Source organism: Schistocerca cancellata, chromosome 11, assembly GCF_023864275.1.
Source record: "Schistocerca cancellata isolate TAMUIC-IGC-003103 chromosome 11, iqSchCanc2.1, whole genome shotgun sequence".
Taxonomy (NCBI): Eukaryota; Metazoa; Arthropoda; class Insecta; order Orthoptera; family Acrididae; genus Schistocerca; species Schistocerca cancellata.
In genome coordinates, this window is record NC_064636.1 from 17,281,121 (window position 1) to 17,305,210 (window position 24,090).

Consider the following 24,090-nt stretch of genomic DNA (forward strand, 5'->3'; position numbering starts at 1 on the left):
CAGTTGTTCGAGTCTGAATGATGTCGGGTGATGAAGGGGTTATTCCTTTGTAGCTAGTTTTTGGGGGTAGTGGGAGGACTGTAGCTGTGTTGAGATGTGGAACAGGAAATCTGTTTGCAGGCTGAAGTGCACGTCATTTACAACGGCAGCCAAGTTTAGGTTCGTTCTGCGCATCTGACGTCACAAAACACAGTCAGCCAATGAACAGAAAACGACGTTGCCAGAGCTCGACTGCAGTGCAGCGCACGGACGAGTGTCTTCAGTTTTAGAAACGTTCAGTCATAAATAAAGTAACTGAACAAAAGCAATGTCTTGATAGCAGACTTTCTTTTATAGAAAGTTTGGAAAAAGCATTCTTTATACCAATTGCTTCATACTCAATTAATTAATTAAACCAAACAAGCAATAAGACTCCTAACTCCGGCGATAGCAAGGAAAGGTGTTTGTATCATTCTCACGAACCGCTTTTTCGCAATAAAGAATAGCGGTAATTGTTTATTTCCTACTGTACTTCGACGAAACGCGAGGAATTCATAGTCATATCAACAGTGTTTGTCGGTATTTTGTGTCACTTTTTAAAGTCCTCTAGGAAAAGTATTCAATGATGAGCCGCATTAGTGTAATGGTTACAGTGTTCGGTGCTTAATATTTTCTTTATTGAAAAACAATATAGAAAAGTGAATTTTATTCGTTTGAATGTAATTTTTTGAAATTTCTAGTGGCAACTTAAATCAACCATACAGAAAGTGTACGCTATGGACTTTTACTTCTGCAAACTCTTCAAAATTTCGTGCAATGGTTTACTACATCTAATGCTGGACAATAACAGCGTTGAACATCGAAACAAAATTAAGTCATTTATGGGGGGAAGGTATCAGTCAAGAAGATGTGTAAAAATCAAATTTTTGGGGCAAATAGTTTTTGTGAAATCGAATGATAAGTGTGTCAAAGCAGTCGGAACACCATGTGTCTGCACAGGCAAGAAGTGCAGTGATGACAAAATCGGGGAGCACGTCTCTGTAGCAGCGAAAGGGTTAATGCGGCCGTGGTGGCTTTACTTCACAAACTGCACGCTCCCCCCTAAACGTAAACTATGGCGCTGCTTCTCTCGGCGCGTGCAACTGGCAATGCAGCAATCTCCCACGTCTAGGTGGGCATGTGCAAACTGTCACGATAAAAGAATTGAACTACAGTTCTAGAGGATAGTGCCCATCTGAGAAGGCCTTTGTAGGATGCTCATCATACTGGGGAAATGAGTTCTTGTCACTGCACATCCACTATCCACGAATGACCAGGCTGTACAGGAGGGATTTCTTGACGGGAAGGGATGGCAGCTGTTGAAATGCAGGTACTGTTGGTGGTTTCAATGCAGACAGAGGTGCGGATGGAGCCATCAGAGAGGAGGTGGTCAGCGTCCAGGACGGTGGTACACTGGATTGGGGAGGATGGGTGAAGCAGATGGGACAGAAGGTGTTGAGGTTATAAAGGAATGAAGATACGGTGTCTTGGCCCTAATAGCAGATCATGAAGATATCATCAGTGAACCTGAACCAGGCTAGGGGTTTGGTGCTTCCGGAACCTAGGAAGGTCTCCTCTAGAGATGGCCTATAAAAGGGTTGACGTAGGAGGGTGGCGTGCGGGTGCCCACAGCTATACCGTGGATTTGTTTGTATACCTTCCCTTCAAAGTACAAGTAGTCGTGTGTTAAGATAAAGTTAACAATGTGTGTAAGGAATAAGGTAGTAGATTTGGAGTCTGAAAGATATTGGGAGAGGTAGTGATCAATAGTGGCAAGACCACGGGCGTGAGGGAAGTTCGTGTATAGCTAGCAAACTGGTGTCAAGAGTGACGAACAGTGTTCCAGCAGGTAAGGGAAGTGGCTGGTATCTCTGACGCAGGCGGCTAGATTTTTGGCAGTCGGTTGGACGTATTGGTCAATGAGGATTGAAATTCTTTAAGTGGGGGCGCAATAAGCAGTTACAGGGGGGCATCCAGGATAATTAGGTTTGCCAATTTTGTGGTACAAGTAGAATTTGGGTGCACGAGGTGTGATACGAGCGAGTAAGGAAACAATTTAGGGGAGAGGTTCTGGGAAGGGCCTGAGGAGACATTGGAGGTTATGTTGGACTTCTGGGATGGGATCACAGCTGCACAGTTTATAGGTGGAGAAACAGATAAATATGTGGAGGTCTTCCATCAGATAGTCACTGCGATTCCTAATGGCAGTGGTGGAACCTTAAGCTGCAAATAGCATGGTTAGGTCACGATTGTTTCGAGGCAGTGTATGACTATCTTTTCTTCTGCTGAAAGGTTGGTGTCCTTAGGAAGGGACCTGGGATGGATGATGAGGCCAAGTTAGAGGTAAAGAATTCCTTACAGGTAGCCAGGAGATGGTTACGTGGGAAGGGAGGCGGGAGTGATCACGGCTGGATGGTGGTACGAGAGAGGTGGGGTTCAATGCAGGGATTAGGTTGACTTTTGTCGGACAGATTGGTGGCACAGAAGTATTTCCATTGCAAGGAATGTGAGGATAGTAAATCTTTGACAAGTTCAACATGGTTAAATTTATATACCAAGACAGTAGCTTGTTCTAGAAAGAAGAGTTACGGTTGATGACCGTGCAGCTTTTCCCTGGAATAAATCATGCTGAGGTTGTCAGTTAGTCATCATTTACCCCAGGGTATAGCTGCACGGTCATCAACAGTAACTCTTCTTTGTAGAACAAGCTACTGTCTTCGTATATATAGTTAAAGGCTACCCAGCCATTGACCTTCGTCTGTGCGAATGCGCACAGGTTGCCCAAACTCTTACGGGAATCACCAAAGCATGCGCGAGTAATGAGTGGATGGGCAAATGTCTATAAGGTACAATACATATGTAGAATTGTGGACAGTTGGGAGCGTGAGTCTCACGGGAGGCGTGCCAGAGATAAGTCCCTGCAGTCACGCTATTCATCTGTGTCCTCGGTGGCTCAGATGGAGAGAGCGTCTGCCATGTAAGCATGAGATCCCGGGTTCGAGTCCCGGTCGGGGCACACATTTTCAGCTGTCCACATTGAGGTATATCAACAACACCTGTCGGCAGCTGAGGTTGTCAGTTAGTCATCATTTATGGTTAAATTTGCTTGTAGGGCTGAAGGTGAGGCCTCTGGATAGGATTGAAACTTCTGTGGGGCTGTGGATTTTGGTGGACAGGTTAACAACAGGGTCCTGGGATTGTTTCAGACCTGGATTTAGAGCAATGTTGGTAGGAAGTTTTTGCGTCTACTGCAGACTGAAAACGTCAGCTAGGTAGGGTCTGGATACTATGAGTGGTTGATGAGGAGGAATACTACGGGTCAGATAGGGGTTGGATGTCAGCAGGTTGGATAACTTGCAGGGGGCAATGTACGGAAAGCTGTTCCAGGTGCTGGAGAACAAGGGATTCGATTTCAGAGATGTGACGTATGTAGTTGGGACTGCAAAATAGCAGTATCTTGCGGAGGGAATGGATGCGTTTCTGCAGTGCCTGTGCCACTCTTGGCAAATAAATGGAGCTGCCTCTTATTACATCAAAATCAAGAGAGTAACTTTTGCTGCAAGAATCATTTTACTAAATACTAATCTTGAATGTTAACAGAATCTTCCGTCAGTTCTTGGTAGAACAGCATTATAATAAATGAAAAGCAAACTGGTGCTTTTCATTTATTACTAACCTTGTAGTTCAATATTGATGAACTTTATTTTCTGAGTGTACGGTGTTGGCACTAACAGTGTTTTTAATTTTATGAAATCTGACACTATATAGATGGTTAAATACTAAAAACAAGTATATTCAAAAATTAAATGAACCAGAACTCGTAAAAAACCATGCCTGATTTAATGACAAGTGCTCAGCTGTTGCACTTGGTGACTATTTAGAAAGACATAAGAAGATTAGGTCAAGGCAGCTGATTAATGGTAGTGATGACAATAAGGTAGAAAGTGTAGATTAGATGTATTAGAAGGGAAAATAAGACAATAAGACCATTATTTATGGGTACATAATAAAGAAGAGATAAGCAGGAAGGTAAAGGAGATGGCTCCTAGATGACTGGAAGGAAGGTCACAAATACAGTCAAATGGGGAAGAAAGGAATGGGTTATAAGAAATAGAAAGCACAAGGATATGCTCACCAAGTAGAAATTTAACAGTTATATTACAATCTTTAACCTTACTGAATAGTTATTTTTATGCACATTGTATGGGTAGAGATGGGGAAGAAATTGTCCATATTCTTTTCCTAGAAACCATCCCAACATTTACCTCTGTGTGACACTATACTCAATGAGAATTTCTAAGGGATAGTCTTGACAGATGTGGAAGGAAACATGATGGTGCCAACACTACCAGTTAAAAGAAAATGCCAATAAAATAATGAAGCTTTTACCATGTAATATCTGGAAAGTGTCCTCTTGTATCTGCCTCCTGGAACAATTGGAAGTGGTTTCAGATAAACTAATCCAATGATACTTTACAGTAAATAAATGAAACTACACTAACAGCCGTAATTAATTGGTTATTCCTCAATGCTTCTTACTGATAATATGTGTCAGATGCAGCAAAGCATGCAAATCATAAACTGTGAAAATTATGTAAAGTACTCCCAATATAATACATCACTTGTAATTTACATTAACTTATTTCAAATATACTTTTACTCTTTCTCAATTTACTTTATATATCAACACTACTACTACCAATACTAATACTACTACTACTACTACTACCCTCAAAAATTAAATGTTTGTACACACAAAATTCTAGCTTTCGCAACCAGCGGTTGCTTCGTCAGGAAAGAGGGAAGGAGAGGGAAAGACGAAAGGATGTGGGTTTTAAGGGAGAGGGTAAGGAGTCATTCCAATCCCGGGAGCAGAAAGACTTACCTTAGGGGCAAAAAAGGACAGGTATACACTCGCGCACACACCCATATCCAACCGCACATACACAGACACGGTTGGATATGGGTGTGTGCGCGAGTGTATACCTGTCCTTTTTTCTCCCTAAGGTAAGTCTTTCTGCTCCCGGGATTGGAATGACACCTTACCCTCTCCCTTAAAACCCACATCCTTTCGTCTTTCCCTCTCCTTCTCTCTGGCCTGACGAAGCAACCGTTGGTTGTGAAAGCTTGAATTTTGTGTGTGTGTTTGTGTGTTTTCATTGTTTTTTGTCTCTATCAACATACCAACGCTTTTGTTTGGTAAGTTATAGCATCTTTGTTTTTATAGTGTGTGTGTGTGTGTGTGTGTGTGTGTGTGTGTGAAAACGTACCTCATTCTCAGTTGCTTCCACTCCTATATCTAATTCTGGCTCCTCTTTAACACATCCACTGAAACTTAAGACTGCTAATACATCTTCAGCAACCTGGAAACAGGAAAATAATCTGTATTAATTGAAGATATCAACCTCTATCCCCACATAGTATTAGGCTCTCATTTTGAAGGTAAGTTCTCCATCTTCATTGGATTGCTCTCAGTAAACTGAAGCCAGCCTCATGTGGAACACGAAGGGTAACGGTGATATGCAGTGGAATACGTTTAGTTACATGGACGAAAGCTTAAAATGGCTTTGTTGTTTTTAATCAAACAGTGGAAAATCCAGGATGGAATGTAACAATATTATGAAATGAAAAGATGCTACTCACCACATATCGGAGATGCTGAGTCACAGATAGGCACAACAAAAAGACTGTCACAAATCAAGCTTTCAGCCCGGAAGGCGTTCATTAAAAATAGACGACACGCGTGCGCGCACGCGCCCACACACACACACACCCACACACACACACACACACACACACACACAAAACTCACAAAGATACGACTGCAGTCTCAGGCAACTGTAGTCACACTGCGAGCAGCAGCACCAGTGCACAGTGGGTGGGGCTAAGGAGGAGGCTGGGGTGGCCAGGGGGAGGGATAGTAGGACAGGAGTTGCGGACAGTGCAACTGCAGCTATGTGCAGTTGGGAGGTTAGATGGCAGGTAGGGGAGAGGCGGTAGCGGAAAAGTAGGGAAGTGAAAAGACTGGATGTGATGGAGGAATGAGAGCTGTCTAGTGCTATACACTATGCACCCCTACACAGCACCCCCTGCCCACCGTCTAACCTCCCGACTGCACGTAGTTGCCCCACACTCTTCGACTCATCCCTGCGTGCTCCCCAGCAGCACTGCACCGCCCACCACCCCTACCTTACTATCCCTCCCCCACCCTGCCCCAGCCTCCTCCTCAGCCCCACCCACTGTGCACTGGTGCTGCTGCTCGCAGAGTGACTACAGTTGCCTGAGACCTTAGTCGTGTATTTGTTGTGTGTGTGTGTGTGTGTGTGTGTGTGTGTGTGTGTGTGTGTGTGTGTGTGTGTGTAGGCACGCATACATGCCGTACCTAATGTCTATTTTTGACGAAGGCCTCATAGGTTGAAAGCTTTATTTGTGACAGTCTTTTTATTGTGCCTAACTGTGACTCAGCATCTCCGCTGTTTTTTCTAAATGTATTATGCATCCATCACTACATGTAAGATACTGTCTGTCTACATTTCCATTTAGTACTCACAGTCCATAATATTTGTTATTTCAACATCAATGATCAGATAATATTTACAATTTATCCAAAATTTTTGAGAAAGTAATGTATTCAAGAGTAGCTTCACATATCTGTAAAAATAAAGTACTAACAAAATGTCAGTTTGGTTTCCAGAAAGGTTTTTCAACAGAAAAAGCCATATATGCTTTCACCAATCAAATTTTGAATGATCTGAATAACCGAACACCACCCATTGGGATTTTTTGTGATCTCTCAAAGGCTTTTGATTGTGTAAATCATGAAATTCTGCTAGACAAGTTCAAGTATTGTGGCATGAGTGGGACAGTGCACAAATAGTTTAATACATACCTAACTGGATAAGTGCAGAAAGTTGAAATAAGCAGTTCTCATAATATGCAAAGATCAGCACATTCCTCAAACCGGGGAACTATCAAGAATGGGGTTCCACAAGGGTCAGTCTTGGGTCCTTTGTTGTTCTTAATATATATTAATGACTTGCCATTCTATATTCATGAAGAGGCAAAGTTAGTTCTCTTTGCTGATATACAAGTATAGTAATCACACCTGACAAACAAGAATTAACTGATGAAATTGTCAATAATGTCTTTCAGAAAATTACTAAGTGGTTCCTTGTAAACGGACTCTCACTGAATTACATACAGTTCCGTACAGTGAATGGTATGACGCCATTAGTAAATATAGACCTTAATCAGAAGCATATAGCTAAGGTAGAATATTCCAATTTTTAGGTGTGTCCATTGATGAGAGATTAAATTGGAAGAAACACATTGATGATCTGCTGAAACGTTTGAGTTCAGCTACTTATGCAATAAGGGTCATTGCAAATTTTGGTGATAAACATCTTAGTAAATTAGCTTACTACGCCTATTTTCACTCATTGCTTTCATATGGCATCATATTTTGGGGTAATTCATCACTGAGGAATAAAGTATTTATTGCACAAAAGCGTGTAATCAGAATAATAGCTGGAGTCCACCCAAGATCATCCTGCAGACATTTATTTAAGGATCTAGGGATATTCACAGTAGCTTCTCAGTGTATATACTCTCTTATGAAATTTGTTATTAACAACCAAACCCAATTCAAAAGTAATAGCAGTGTGCATAACTACAATACTAGGAGAAAGGATAATCTTCACTATTCAAGATTAAATCTAACTTTGGCACAGAAAGGGGTGAATTATACTGCCACTAAAGTCTTTGGTCACTTACCAAATAGTATCAAAAGTCTGACAGATAACCAACAAGTACTTAAGAAGAAATTAAAAGAATTTCTGAATGACAACTCCTTGTACTCCATAGAGGAATTTTTAGATATAAATTAAGAAAAAAAAGCAAAGAACCAAACAAAAAATTTTAAAAAATAAAAAAGTTGTTATATTAACTTAACTATGTTGTTAAATTAACTTAATTATGTTAATTTGACTCGTTCCACATCATTACAAAATATCGTATTCATGATCCATGGAACTAGTATTAATCTAATCTAATCTAAACAACATTTCTTACACAGGAGGAAATAACAGAGGTACACAGAGAGTACTGCTGCTCTATCCATCCACTGACACCCATGTTGATAGTTCAGAGCTACATTAACACCCTAAAACATTACTGAAACAAGCAAAGAATTGATCTGACATGCAGCAGCTACATACCTCTTTCTTAATGGTCTGCAGATCACAAATGGGAAGTGGGTCATCAGAAAATGAATCAGTCTGTAACAAACCAATGAGAAAGACAGAATATAATTAATTTTAATCACTGTGGATCTGCAGGTAATATATATGCAGAAATTGTAGTCATTACATGAAGACTGCCTCTAACAAGTAAAAACTACCAATACTGGACTGCTGAGGTATCATTCACGGTTACAGTGCCCCCTATTACATAAAGATCAAGAAATATAGAATTAAATACTTTTGGATTAAGGGAGATTACTCACTGAAAATCTGAAGCGTTGAGCTGTCAACTGGCGCACATAAAAGAAGGAAAACTTGCTAGCTTTCAGAACTTTTCCTTTGACACACACACACACACACACACACACACACACACACACACCAAGCATAAATATTGTTCTGTGTGTGTGTGTGTTGGGGGGGGGGGGGGGGGGGGCGGCACACACAAGTCTGCCTTCTCCTATGTGTGCCTATCAACAATTCAATACTTCTGCTTTTCGGTGTGTGGTCCCCTTTAATCCACAACTATTTACATTCTACAAAAACTTTCCTTTGACATTCATACTGAACTGTAGAATTAGCTGTTCATCCTTCAATTGTAAAGATTTGCATGTAAAGCTCATACAGAAATATTAATCTGTGCATGTATAGTTTTTTTATTTGTTTTAAAGTATGAAAATACGTTTGAGGGGAAACTGCAGAACGGTACAGAGAATACTACTTTGTATGAAATGGAAAATTCAATTCAAATCAACGAGAAAATCTCCTATAACCCTACCAGAGTCTTTCCTTACAGACAGCATCCTATCCAATTCATCCATACCCAGATCTCCCATGTCATCTCCTCTGACACCAGCAAACGTCTTAACGAGACACTGACCAACACTTCGCTAATCACCCAAGCCTTGAAAACATTTAATACATCCCCCCCCCCCCTCCTACTTTTCCAGCACTCTACCTTTCTCTCTTCCCTCCCAGTCTCCCTCCTTTTCTCCCCCTTCCTCTCCTTTCACCCCCCCCCCCCCCCCCCCAATACATCCTACATGCTCTAGTGTCTGAACTCCATTTACCTCAATGTGCTGGCCCCCAGCCATCTGTCAAAATATGTGCTTCACACTATTCCACTACCCCTACTCACCTCCAGTCATCCTTCCCTGTCCCCTCCCCGCCACATTCCCACCCGCCGAGGCAACTGCTATCGGTAAACGACATTCAGTTGCACAGTGGCCACAAATATAAGTTTTGGTGACTGTGTGGTCGTGTGCGGGAATACATCTACTAGCCCTGGAGAAAGAGCAAAAGCTCGAAAGCCGATATGAACACTTTTCTGTCACACTTCTCTGTGTGTTGCACATCAGTCAGTTACAGATGAGTGGTCTGCCTCCCCTTCATTTCATGTAAAAAGAAAGAAAGGACGGTCGGGTAAGAGTATCATTCCATATTGTCATTTATTTCACAATAATTACATAAATAATAATGGCGTGTGACGAGGGCCTCCCGTCGGGTAGACTGCTTGCCCGGTGCAAGTCTTTCGATTTGACGCCACTTTGGCGACTTGCGCATCGTTGGGGATGAAATGATGATGATTAAGACAACACAACACCCAGTCCACGAGCGGAGAAGATTTCCGACCCAGACGGGAATCTAACCCGGGCTCTTAGGATTGACAGTCTGTCGCGCTAACCACTCAGCTACCGGGGGCGGACAATAATTACATAAGAAGAATGTTTATTCATCACAGCCCAGTACTACTATCAAAACAAATTACTTATAAAAGAAACTCCCAAGTATTTGCTGATACAAACACAAAAAAAAAAGGAATGGGGAAAACTACCCAGTTTCAATACTTCCAGTTTCCTCCACAAGTATGAAGAGGTATAGACTGGAAAAGTTTGGAAACAAAGGACAAGTCACTCAGAGCCCAGGCCGAACGTGCGTTTACCATTTGAACCTGTGCACCTCACACCTAGTGACCGTGTGACTGTGCTCGCACTGCACACAAATAGACACACGTGTGTAGACGCGTGCCTATTCCTCGAGGTGTGTGTCTGAGTGATTCTGTTCACACCTGTGTTCACACCAGGCACCTCTTCAGGCCACACTTCAGTGTGGGGCAGTCTACAGCCGCACGGCCACTAGTCTCGAGGCGCACAGGTGTAAGTGCACCTCGAAAAAGGCAAATCCGTCCCGAGTATGAGGGGAGACAGAGATGAAAGCAGAGGTGTATGACAGCAGGAAAGCAAAGACGGAGCACTCAGAAGGACTGCCCCAGTTTATGAGACGACTGGCTAGGAGAAGTGGGTAGCACAGCAAATGAAAGACAGAAATGTGAAGTGGTACAAATAGCACAACTGAAAACTGCACGAAAAGGGGAAGGCGAGAGGGGGGAAAAACAAAACTGGATATAGGAGGATGATGAACATAAAAAAATTAAAATAGAAGTTTAACAGAATTCTAGAGTATTATTCCAGTTTCCACAATTCTCACCAAAATAAATTCAGAAACAGGATTTGAAGATAATAAAAGTAAGTATGCCCTCATGGAAGAGCAACAGAAGTGCCTGGCGGACTTAAATGGGAATCCCAAAAGGAAAGATGCCAGATTTCTCAAGAAAGCCTATCAGTAAATTTACAGAACTGATACTTGAAGTAGACTCTGTGATCAGTATGCAACTGCCACTGTACATTTGGCACAGGAATAGAGAGAACAGATATGAGAGATTAGGGGAATCCAGAGGCACACAGTCAGTAATTTTCTCTCAGTTGATATACAAAATTGAATAGGAAAGAAAACTGATGGTATTGGTATGTTGTACTATTTTACTGTGCAGTGTAAAGTGGCATACTACGTATACGAGGTGTGTGAGAAAAGTAATTAGACTAACAACACTGCGAGCGAACTGTCAATGCTGTGTTGTTCTACACGTGTAGACTGGTTTGTTTGTCCCTTCCAGATGCTTATATACTGCGTTTCAGCTCCATGCAGCCAGCACGATTTTTGACAGCGCCATCACTGAAGTTGTGTTTTTGTTATGTGTGTTACAAAAATGGGACAGCAGAATTTACACGAATATTATGTTATCAAGTTTTGTGTTATACTTGGTGAATCTGTGACTGTAACCTTTGAAAAGTTGAAACAGGGCAATTGGAACATTCCCTACTGACAGCACAAGTTTATTGCTGGTAGAGATCATATTTGGAAGGCCGAGAACACTTTGAAGACAAACCTCACTCGAGAAGACCTTCAACTTCAAAAAATAACAAAAACGCCAAACGGGTGGGTGCTCTTGAGAGATCAGAACAATGTTTAATGATAAGCATGACGAGTGACCTTTTAGAAAACCTTCACCGCACAACAAATTTTGACTGCAGTTTTGAGCACTTAAAAGGTTTGTTCCAAAATGGTGCCAAAAAACCTCACAAGTGAACAGAGAGACAATTGACAATATGCTCCCATTGGTCTTCTCGAGGATGCCAATGACTACAATTGATTCATTCGTATGACCACAGGTGACGAATCCTGGCTTTTTTTGCACGATCCTCAGATAAAGTGCGAAAATGAGGAATGAAACACTGACACATCTCTTCCATTAAAAAAAGTTCAAATGATCAAACTGACGTTTAAAACAATGCAGATTTGCTCTGCTGACAGTAAGGGTATCGCACATAAAGGATTTGTTCCTCTGGGACAAATCTTTTACAAAGGTGTCTCGAAATGCTCAGGAAAAGGCTGAATCGAGTGAGACTGGACTTTGCAGACAAGTGGATGCCGCATCGTGATAACGTCCTGTGTCACGTGGCCATTTTTGAACTCGGAAGGCATTCCTGTTGCTGTGCAGCCCCCACCCCTCCCCCTACTCGCCTGATCAGAGCCTGTAACCCCCCCCCCCCTCCCTCCCTCCCTCATTTCGGCTGTTGTCCACAATAAGCAAAGTCTTGTATGAAAAATTTGAGGGGGGCGAAGATTACAAGAAACTCTCTAGTTTACTTAGCTTGTTGTTTTGAGTTGGCTCCAGTTCTTCTTCTTGTCTAGGGGTCTGATTCTTGAAGCTGACATTCTCACATTTTAGGTCCTCACAGTTGAATTGAACTAAATAAATTTGAAGATTGTTGCTGCAAAAATTTTTGTTTTTACATAATTATATTTTCTCACATTTTAGTACATCATACAAGATTTTGATTTTTCCCATTAACAAAGCTGAAATAACATTGTTTGCACAAAATACAAAAATACATCCGATCGCATCAGAGGCACGCTTACGACTCTCTCACTCTTCGGAAATAACCTTATTCCGAAGGGTTTCCAATTTCTCTTAACAAATGAATTTCTTCTAGCTTTAAATTTGATTATTATTTCATATATGAATCCAGAAATAAACATAGTAAACAGTGCAGGATTGTGTAATTAATAACAGAAATTTTATGTGTACAAATATTTCGTAACTTCAAACGTTTCTAAAAACATAATCTTAATTGTACACTCGGAGTTAGTACTTATCGATTGTAACATCGTGACCGTAATTCTTTATAAAGTAATTCCTTTTTAAAAAATTTTATCTTGAAATGTAACATACTGTGTATAAAATTATATGAAAGTTTTCAGATAAGCAAGCGACATAATAATGACCTGTGCAAAATTCGAAAAACAACACTGGTACCGACAACTAGTGTTGAAGAAAAGAAATGCTAGAGGAGGATGTCCCGTCACAAGCCCTCGCGACTTTTTCTTTTCCAAAAATTGAAATGTGTCTTAAAAGGACGTCATTTTCAGACTCTCGGGACCTACCGAAAGAATACGGATGACATGCTAAAGGCCCTACCAGATTCATTAGTTTTCTCAAACACCCTGTGCAGATAGATGTAGAATACAGGTTGAGGCAGTGAGGATAGCGGGATGAAAAACTATGTCGGAAGGGAATTACTTGCCTTTTTTTACGTATGCTACATGACTGTGTGTGGGAACTCGGTCATCTACTCTGATCTGGGCACTGACATCACCAATTAAAAGCCATGAAGCACAGTATTTATGGGACCCCAAACTGTTATCAGTATCTTCACAGCAGGGAACAGCAAACATTATTGACTGGGGTGGCACGATCTGTCTGTAAGTTTCAACAATACTGCTCACCCATCAATCACTCATAAACTGAGAAGCAAACCATTACTACCACTCGCCACAGCAAGACTTATGCTGCTTAGTGGCATTTCAGATACGTAAAGCAGTAGGAACAGTACATAAACAGGGCAGAGACAAATGGAAATCATCCCACAAACGATGTTGTTGTTGTTGTTGTTGTGGTCTTCAGTCCCGAGACTGGTTTGATGCAGCTCTCCATGCTACTCTATCCTGTGCAAGCTTCTTCATCTCCCAGTACCTACTGCAACCTACATCCTTCTGAATCTGCTTAGTGTATTCATCTCTTGGTCACCCCTACGATTTTTACCCTCCACACTGCCCTCCAATACTAAATTGGTGATCCCTTGATGCCTCAGAACATGTCCTACCAACCGATCCCTTCTTCTGGTCAAGTTGTGCCACAAACTTCTCTTCTCCCCAATCCTATTCAATACTTCCTCATTAGTTATGTGATCTACCCATCTAATCTTCAGCATTCTTCTGTAGCACCACATTTCAAAAGCTTCTATTCTCTTCTTGTCCAAACCATTTACCGTCCATGTTTCACTTCCATACATGGCTACACTCCATACAAATACTTTCAGAAATGACTTCCTGACACTTTAATCTATACTCGATGTTAACAAATTTCTCCTCTTCAGAAACACTTTCCTTGCCATTGCAGTCTACATTTTATATCCTCTCTACTTCGACCATCATCAGTTATTTTGCTCCCCAAATAGCAAAACTCCTTTACTACTTTAAGTGTCTCATTTCCTAATCTAATTCCCTCAGCATCACCCGACTTAATTCGACTACATTCCATTATCCTCGTTTTGCTTTTGTTGATGTTCATCTTATATCCTCCCTTCAAGACACCATCCATTCCGTTCAACTGCTCTTCCAAGTCCTTTGCTGTCTCTGACAGAATTACAATGTCATCGGCGAACCTCAAAGTTTTTATTTCTTCTCCGTGGATTTTAATACCTACTCCGAATTTTTCTTTTGTTTCCTTTACTGCTTGCTCAATATACAGATTGAATAACATCGGGGAGAGGCTACAACCCTGTCTTACTCCCTTCCCAACAACTGCTTCCCTTTCATGTCCCTCGACTCTTATAACTGCCCTCTGGTTTCTGTACAAATTGTAAATAGCCTTTCGCTCCCTGTATTTTACCCCTGCCACCTTTAGAATTTGAAAGAGAGTATTCCACTCAACATTGTCAAAAGCTTTCTCTAAGTCTAGAAATGTCTACAAATGTCTAGAAATGTAGGTTTGCCTTTCCTTAATCTTTCTTCTAAGATAAGTCGTAAGGTCAGTATTGCCTCACGTGTTCCAGTATTTCTACGGAATCCAAACTGATCTTCCCCGAGGTTGGCTTCTACTAGTTTTTCCATTCGTCTGTAAAGAATTCGTGTTAGTATTTTGCAGCTGTGACTTATTAAACTGATTGTTCGGTAATTTTCACATCTGTCAACACCTGCTTTCTTTGGGATTGGAATTATTATATTATTCTTGAAGTCTGAGGGTATTTCGCCTGTTTCATACATCTTGCTCACCAGATGGTAGAGTTTTGTCAGGACTGGCTCTCCCAAGGCCGTCAGTAGTTCTAATGGAATGTTGTCTACTCCCGGGGCCTTGTGTCGACTCAGGTCTTTCAGTGCTCTGTCAAACTCTTCACGCAGTATCACATCTCCCATTTCATCTTCATCTACATCCTCTTCCATTTCCATAATATTGTCCTCAAGTACATCGCCCTTGTATAGACTCTCTATATTATACTTCCACCTTTCTGCTTTCCCTTCTTTGCTTAGAACTGGGTTTCCATCTGAGCTCTTGATGTTCATACAAGTGTTCCTCTTATCTCCAAAGGTCTCTTTAATTTTCCTGTAGGCAGTATCTATCTTACCCCTAGTGAGATAAGCCTCTACATCCTTACATTTGTCCTCTAGCCATCCCTGCTTAGCCATTTTGCACTTCCTGTCTATCTCATTTTTGAGACGTTTGTATTCCTTTTTGCCTGCTTCATTAACTGCATTTTTATATTTTCTCCTTTCATCAATTAAATTCAATATTTCTTCTGTTACCCAAGGATTTCTACTAGCCCTCGTCTTTTTACCTACTTGATCCTCTGCTGCCTTCAGTACTTCATCCCTCAAAGCTACCCATTCTTCTTCTACTGTATTTCTTTCCCCCATTCCTGTCAATTTTCCCTTATGGTCTCCCTGAAACTCTGTACAACCTCTGGTTCTTTCAGTTTATCCAGGTCCCATCTCCTTAATTTCACACCTTTTTGCAGTTTCTTCAGTTTTAATCTACAGGTCATAACCAATAGATTGTGGTCAGAGTCCACATCTGCCCCTGGAAATGTCTTACAATTTAAAACCTGGTTCCTAAATCTCTGTCTTACCATTATATAATCTATCTGATACCTTTTAGTATCTCCAGGGTTCTTCCATGTATACAACCTTCTTTCATGGTTCTTAAACCAAGTGTTAGCTATGATTAAGTTGTGCTCAGTGCAAAATTCTACCAGGCGGCTTCCTCTTTCATTTCTTAGCCCCAATCCATATTCACCTACTACGTTTCCTTCTCTCCCTTTTCCTACTCTCGAATTCCAGTCACCCATGACTATTAAAATTTCGTCTCCCTTCACTATCTGAATAATTTCTTTTATTTCATCATACATTTCTTCGTCATCTGCAGAGCTAGTTGGCATATAAACTTGTACTACTGTAGTAGGTGTGGGCTTCGTATCTATCTTGGCCACAATTATGCGTTCACTATGCTGTTTGTAGTAGCTTACCCGCACTCATATTTTTTTTATTCATTATTAAACCTACTCGTGCATTACCCCTATTTGACTTTGTGTTTATAACCCTGTAGTCACCTGACCAGAAGTCTTGTTCCTCCTGCCACCGTACTTCACTAATTCCCACTATATCTAACTTTAACCTATCCATTTCCCTTTTTAAATTTTCTAACCTACCTGCCCGATTAAGGGATCTGACATTCCACGCTCCGATCCATAGAACGCCAGTTTTCTTTCTCCTGATAACGACATCCTCTTGAGTAGTCCCCGCCCGGAGATCCGAATGGGGGACTATTTTACCTCCGGAATATTTTACCCAAGAGGACGCCATCATCATTTAATCATACAGTAAAGCTGCATGCCCTCGGGAAAAATTACGGCCGTAGTTTCCCCTCGCTTTCAGCCGTTCGCAGTACCAGCACAGCAAGGCCGTTTTGGGTATTGTTACAAGGCCAGATCAGTCAATCATCCAGACTGTTGCCCTTGCAACTACTGAAAAGGCTGCTGCCCCTCTTCAGGAACCACACGTTTGTCTGGCCTCTCAACAGATAACCCTCCGTTGTGGTTGTACTTACGGTACGGCTATCTGTATACGCAAGCCTCCCCACCAACAGCAAGGTCCATGTTTCATGGGGGGGGACAAACGATATGGCCTACAAATGAGGAAATCCACTGACATGTGAAAGGTTGAAAAGTCAGATTTGTAATTATCTACGAAATGGCAAACCTGGTCGGATGTTTGGAAATCTTTGGAAAGCACTGAAGGACGGTGATACCGCAAGTAGGCAACAATGTGCTCGACATCCCCTCCGACCCTCAAAATGTGGGGGCCTGAGACTCGTGCTCTCTGTAAAGCAGGATAGGTGGTGATCTGTGGCAGGTCTGGTGACACAGTACAGTGCACTGCAGGCCCACGTCTTCTGGAGCACGGCATTCAGTGCACACTGTGGAACATGGGGACCCACAGCAGATAACCCATATGTGTTCTCCGTTTTACCCCAGGATACCTTTAATTACAATTTCAGTGGACACTGTGGAAAATACTTGTTATAGTTACGTGTGCATCACAACACCTCACCATGACGCGGAGAATGAAAGTGCTTGCCACACGAAAACATGAAAGCTACCTGTAGTAATTAACACACAAGTGATGCGGAAAATTCGTACACACCAAATGTAAAGAATAAATAAAAATGAAAACCCACTGACGATGGCACAGTGGTGACGAAACATGTTTGGGTACTGAGAAAAAAACGATGTTTTGCATAACTGGCAGACCTCACATCCAACAGATATATTAAGTTTTTTGTTACACCAGGTTAATAGCCTTGTCCAGATATGCCATCACTCATCTGAAAGGCTGCTTAAAGCGAGCAAGTACATCACGGATGCAGCTCGAGGGGCAGTATCACGCTACGAAGGATGTTCACCTAGGCTTCCACGGTATGTGTCACAGTATTCCAAGGCACGGCAGTAGTGGACTACACGAACATTATTGCAGACCATTTGCACCCTTTCACAGCTATACGTCTTTCGAACACTTACGGCACGTTCTAGTAGGATAATTGTCAGTGTCAAAAGGCCACAATCGTGCTACAGCAGTTTGAGGAGCATGGCAGTGAACTCATGAACTCACATCATCATCCCCAATAAATTACCCAAATCTGAACGTGATCGAACTCATCTGAGATGCTATTCAGTGCTAGCTCCATGTCCTCAAAGCCAATAACCTGTAATTTATGAGATTACTGTGACCTGTGGGTAGACATTTTGTATCACTTATCCCCAGATACCTACTGAGTACTTGTCGAATCTGTGCCATGCAGAATAGCTGCTGTATTATGTTAGAACAGTGTGCCAAAATGCTATTACACTATTAAGCAGGTGGTAACAATGTTTTGATTCACCCGGATTTGTCTTGCTGTTTTTGCAATTGGGCTGATTGACCTGCAAAAGCTGCCATCTTAAATGCCACAAAGAAAGTACGTGTATAGCAGGCAACGTGCACAAGACATTAATATCTATGAAACTATCCTCCCCTCTTGCTCCTCTACCACTGAGAACAGAATTGTGAAGATCACATTTGCAAAAATCAACAGCTCGCAGAGCTAGTTTGGGATGTAGGTTGCATAGTTGCTGTCAAGCTAAACACTAATGCCAAAATCGAGGAAGGTAATGGTAGCAGTGGATAGACGATGTGAAGAGAATAAAATCTGAATCGATCACAAGGACTTGTTAATCACAGATTTCAGTGGAGTTTTGGGGATGTTTTTACTCTCCTTGGTGCATGTATATAACATGTATATATGGCTAAATCATCAATTTTGATTGTTTTCTTCTGTGTCACGAACTCATAAGGGGGGGGGGAAATAGGTATATTGGCTGGGGAACATAGTTCACTGCGCACAGTGTTGCTTATGAGCTAGAAGAATCATTTTAATATCAGCTAAACTACTCTTGGTGTATGTGAAAACGGTTGTATAAAGACAGAACTTTGGAATTACTGTTCATGTTTACATTGGCGAATAATGAACATATTTTTCATGTGTACACTGATGAATAATAATCAATCATATACTGAGTTTGGGGGATCGGGGTGAAGGAGCATGGGTAGAAATTTGGACCATAACATAAACAATTACTAATGTGAGGTGTGTGAGAAAAGTAAAGAAACTCCTAGCAAAGTTTTTACTTTTCATTTTTTTTTTTTGTTTTTTCCAAGTAAAAGTAGTGTCGCCTTTGAAGCAGTTCATGTCAGTAGGAGTAGTCATTCTCAGTCTTGGTAGCAGTGCTGAAAGGCTTCAGCTCGTAGAGCCTTTTACGTGCTGGGCACTTTGTTTGAATGTTCTCCGGAGTCTCAAAATGACGTCCTTTTCATTTTTGGAAAAGAAAAAAAACTCACAGGGATTCAGACGAGGTGAGCGGGGGTGCTGTGGAATAACGGGAATGACTTTTGAGGGCAAAAATTCCACAATGGAAATGGCCATGTGACACGGGGTGTTGTAACGAAGTAGCATCCGCTTGTCTGCAAGTCCAGTTTCGCTCTTCTCACCCCTTTACTGACCTTTTCAAGGGTATCTTTATAAAATACTTGGTTGACAGTTTGTTCTGGAGGAACAAATTCTGTATGTACACACAGGTCTTTGAAGTGAAGGTCTCCCAGAACACCTTCAGTGTATTCTCGGCCATCCAAAAATGATTTGTGCCAGAGAAAATCTTGTGGTCTTGATAAGGAATGTTTCCCACAGGCCTGTTTTAACTTTTCAAAGGTCACACTCGCGGATTCTCCAAGTTTAGTCAAAACTTGATGGCATAACATTGCTGTGAATTTCAATGTTCCATTTTTGTAATATCCATCAAAAACACAACTTCACTGCGGGCGCTCTCAAAAATTGAGTGATTGCTGTACGGAGCTGAAACTCTGAATGAGTATCCGGAAGGGATGAACACACTGGTCTACACAAGCAGAGCAACGAAGCATTGCCAGCTCACTCCCAGTGTTGTCAGCCTCATTACTTTCCTCACACGCCTAGTCAATCACAAGAGGCTGCCAAATGATAGTTATTCTTGTGTAAGAAACTATTGCATCAATTCTTTGTCAGTATAATTACTATCAGAAAGAGATTGTAGAATGAAGGCTTTCACGACCGGGTGACATGGCTGTTGATATACTTTCCGGGATGTGAGGTCGTGGTCCATGAACTTTTCTGCTCCTTACGTTTTGTCCAGCGCAGTCCTGGACGAAACGTAAGGAGCAGAAAAGTTCTTGGACCACGACCTCACATCCCGGAAAGTATATCAACTATCAGAAAGAGACCTTCTTGCCCGTGATTGCACAGCTAGTGAGAGGGATATGTAATTTCACAAAATTGTTCAGGTTTAGATTCGTACTCCTACTGCTTACACAATTGTGGGTAATGTGTACCTTTAGTATAATGTTATATAAGGTTTTCCTTGTATCCTGAAAGTATCCGATTCTGCTCATCCTTGCCCACTCCTTCCCCAAACCACACGAGGATAACGAGCATCGCAGCCAACTGGAGCTCGTCTGCCACATAGTATTAACTGTCACTGTTGTGTCTGCTGCGTGTGTCAAAGAGACGGACAGGACAACTCCATGATGCCTCAGGTATATCATTTCTCTGACAACATTAATTACCTGTCAGTTGTTCTTGGGTCTATTAAGAGGTGTTGGAAATTATTCAGGTAGCTCCACTGAGCAATCTCTAGAATTTATGAAAAATATATTCACATTAACATGAAAATGAGGATTGCATTCCTTACATAACAGCAATATACATAGACCAAAATTGAGATTGCAACGATTTACAGATGTACGAGTTAGCTGTCTTTTCTTGAAAATTGATGGACTTTGCTCAGGAGAACAAGGCTAAGAAGAAGAAACATTACAACGTGTGATATGTGATTAATGTTCATGGCTTGCTTATATGAACCGTTAAAAGTGATTGTACTGAAAGAAACAGGCACGTGATCTTTTGAACTGACTGCATCTTTGGATAAAACGTGGGAGCGACATCCCCTTCTAGTTTCAGCAAATGAGTGTGCAGTCAAGAGTTCTGTCCTTATCTTTCATACTCAAATGTTTATTTAGGGCAAAATCAGTGAGAAACACTTCAGAACAGTGCCTACAAACGTGTGACGGTGGCTCTGCACTACGAATGTGACTGGACACATGCATGCTGTATTTTGGTGAAATGCTCTGTAGGCAGTAACTGCATGTGAAGACAGAAAAGTTGTGGTTAACCATACTCACATTATCTGTACTGCGGAAGTGATTATCCTCTTGTGAGATAATGCCTCGTGTTGGAACACTATTATTGATGAAGTGTGCTAACGTCTCTTGCTCCGTCGCCACCTCATCGTGGGTAACGTTTTGAAGATTACTTTCTTCAAATGAAGCACTGTCGTTCCTATCAGAAATTGGAATAGATCTGAAAAATCAGGTTAATCAAACAAATACAGATGAACAAAACAACTCGTTAAAGAGTATATTAATAATTAATTTGATTTCTTCATTTACTGACACAGAAATAGCTTACTGTGAACATAATAAATGATTATCTAGTTATTTTACCACACAAAAATATACGATTAAAAATGTTTACACACTAGAAAGAGCTATTATTGAGGCACTGGAATAAAACAGTCTTGAATTGACCACGGAATAGTACGATACTTCACTTCAATGGATCACAATGTAGGTGGAAGATGGGAGAAAAGAACAGTTTGATCCAAAATTGAATTCAGCTTCGTAAAAGAGAGAGAAATTCATATTTCATGTGCTCTGCCAACAGCTATTAGCAATATCTGGACATTTACAGCACTAAAATGTAGATCTGAACTCTTTACACTGACTGTTTACAAATGTGATTAACGGCTAGCTACCACTAAAAAAGTTCTCAGGTAGTAAATAAAGCAGAATTAAGCTGTGTAAAATGGTGAGAGTTTGAACAATTCCCTTACTCAACACATATTTATGGACAACATTAAATGTTCAAGAATTAACTAATTATATCATTAATTTATTACTTGCATTACAATCCAATATGAAATAACATATTTAGGGATTTTGAACAAGTCCAAATTTATATTAACAAGGGAATGAAAATATTTAAAACTAATGTTGCATTGCACTATATTAACAAATCGTATGTTAACTAAATTAACAGCTATTTCTATGTATGTCTTGCATGCAGACAATAGGGCATTATTGTTGTTTTGTTGTTTGTCGCTCTGCTACGAGTAGTTTTACAATCTTGAACAAAATATAAGCAATAATATGCTTCTTTAAAATGTTCCTTTCAAATTACAAAAATTACCATCTTCTTATAATATTGTCAAACATTCTTGCTCTGGAATGGAAAACTACACTCTATTCTCCATGTAAAGTATAGTAAGTCACATGGATACCAATTTGGGTCACTTCTTATGGACTGTATAAATTACACTGTATCTTAAGGATAGATTGTTACTCACCATATAGCGGAGGTGCTGATAACTGCTCTTTTAATTAAGAACAATATTATCAGTAATAATTAATAGCATTGAAAAAAGTTTTAACTAAAATTATCAATATATAATCTCTCACCAAAATAATGCCTGCGACAAAGTACCACTTCAGGGAACTCAAAGAGGGTTTAACGCGACTAATTTTATTTCTAAATTCTACGATATAAACCAAGCGCAGATATTGTTAGTTCTCTTGTCTTGTTTTCTGCACTCTGAATAAGTTTGCGTAGCTGTGGTGTGTGATATAGTGGGCATTTTCAAGTGATATGCTATGGAAGGGATTAGGGCACATTCTGTAAGAAAATTGACTATAACTAATTTTTATGAGACAGACCTTTGCTCTAAGCTCACAGAATATCTGAGGAATTGTGTGGGCTACAAAAAGTAGTGCTCAGTATTGAATTCCATTACTTGTCAAATAACTGATAACAGGATCTGTGGACAATACAAAGGGAAGTTAAACTGATTATCAGAAAGGAACTGGACACTTAGCTTTGTGAAAGTAAAAGTGTACAAAGTTCATATGACTCTGTCGAAGTACAGTAGTGGACCATAATCCTTGCTATAATATCTTTGAGTGATGAACTGTCAAAATCATGGACATTTTAGTTGCCATAATTACTGAGAGTAATTGTAGGATCAACCCTCCTTTTCCCTCTATAAAAAAAATGCAATCATTCATTATCATTTAATTATTACTGAATGTTGTTAATAAAAAAACTTAAGTTATTTCCGTAATTATGTGTGTATTAGTAAATAATAACTAACATCCAAAGATGTTATTAACTATCTTGTCTTCGGTAACGCAGCAACAAATGAAGAGTGATCGACTGAGCAAAAAGTTAACATTAATTAGCAGTACTAAAACCCAAAATTCAGTTGTCATTACAGTGAAGATGTTTGTGGCTGCTGCATCTGACGTATAGATATAACGAACAGTCAGGCATATACAGTAGATAACAAAATAAATATCTTAGATCAGAGAAGTCAATGACAGAAGATCGACGAGGGTGGCTACACCAGGTAATTTAGAACAATCTCTGCAATATGATAGATGCATAATGCTAAAAAAATTCAAGTTTCAGCAGAAAGGAAGACCAGAGAATATCCATTTGACGTAGTTGCTATAGTAAAATTTTTGGTACAAACACGGTCTGTTACAGGCCTGATTTAGGGACACAAGACACTGGATATTACATAGGACTCATTTGCATGGTTCATGACTTGCTCTCACACTAAAGAAATACCAGTGACTAATTTATTATGAGAACTTCAATAGCGGCAAGTTACAACATGTATCTCTTTTTGTATATGAATGTGCTTTCTATTTAGCATTACTCTTTCAATTGATGATTGAGATGTTGAACACTGAGGCTATTCACTGTCCTGTTTTATTCAATCCGTGTGAAACCTTATACAAGATGAGGAAGTCCGTGCACAAAATTGTTATGTTGATAAAAATAAGGAAGATGTTGGTAAATAGGTGTAATAACCTAGTTAGTAGAGGGTTAGTATCAGAGTAGTAGTTTAGAGATTGATTGCCAAATACGTATTTAAGATATGGTGTATCAACCACAGGGAGACGGAATAGATGAAGTGGTAATGTCGAGAGACAATCACAACCTCCTCTATTGCTGCCAAAATCCTTTTCCTTTTCCGGTCCCAAATTAGAGTCTGGTAATTAGAAAAAGCAATAACATTCTTGTGGTTGTTGTTGTAGTGGTCTTCAGTCTGAGGATTGGTTTCATGGAGCTGTCCACACAACTCTATCCTGCGCAAGCCTCTTCATCTACGAATAACTACTGCAACTTAAATCTTTCTGAATCTGCTTACCGCATTCAACTCTCAGTCTCCCTCCACAGTTTTTATCCCTC

General features: G+C 40.5%; 1 non-coding gene across 1 annotated transcript; it reads left to right on the forward strand.

Annotated features, from left to right (window-relative positions):
- Positions 1-2,960: 2,960 nt before the first annotated feature.
- Trnat-ugu (transfer RNA threonine (anticodon UGU)) lies at positions 2,961-3,034 on the forward strand. Its single transcript has one exon. It is a non-coding gene; the product is annotated as a tRNA-Thr (tRNA).
- The last annotated feature ends 21,056 nt before the right edge of the window (positions 3,035-24,090 follow it).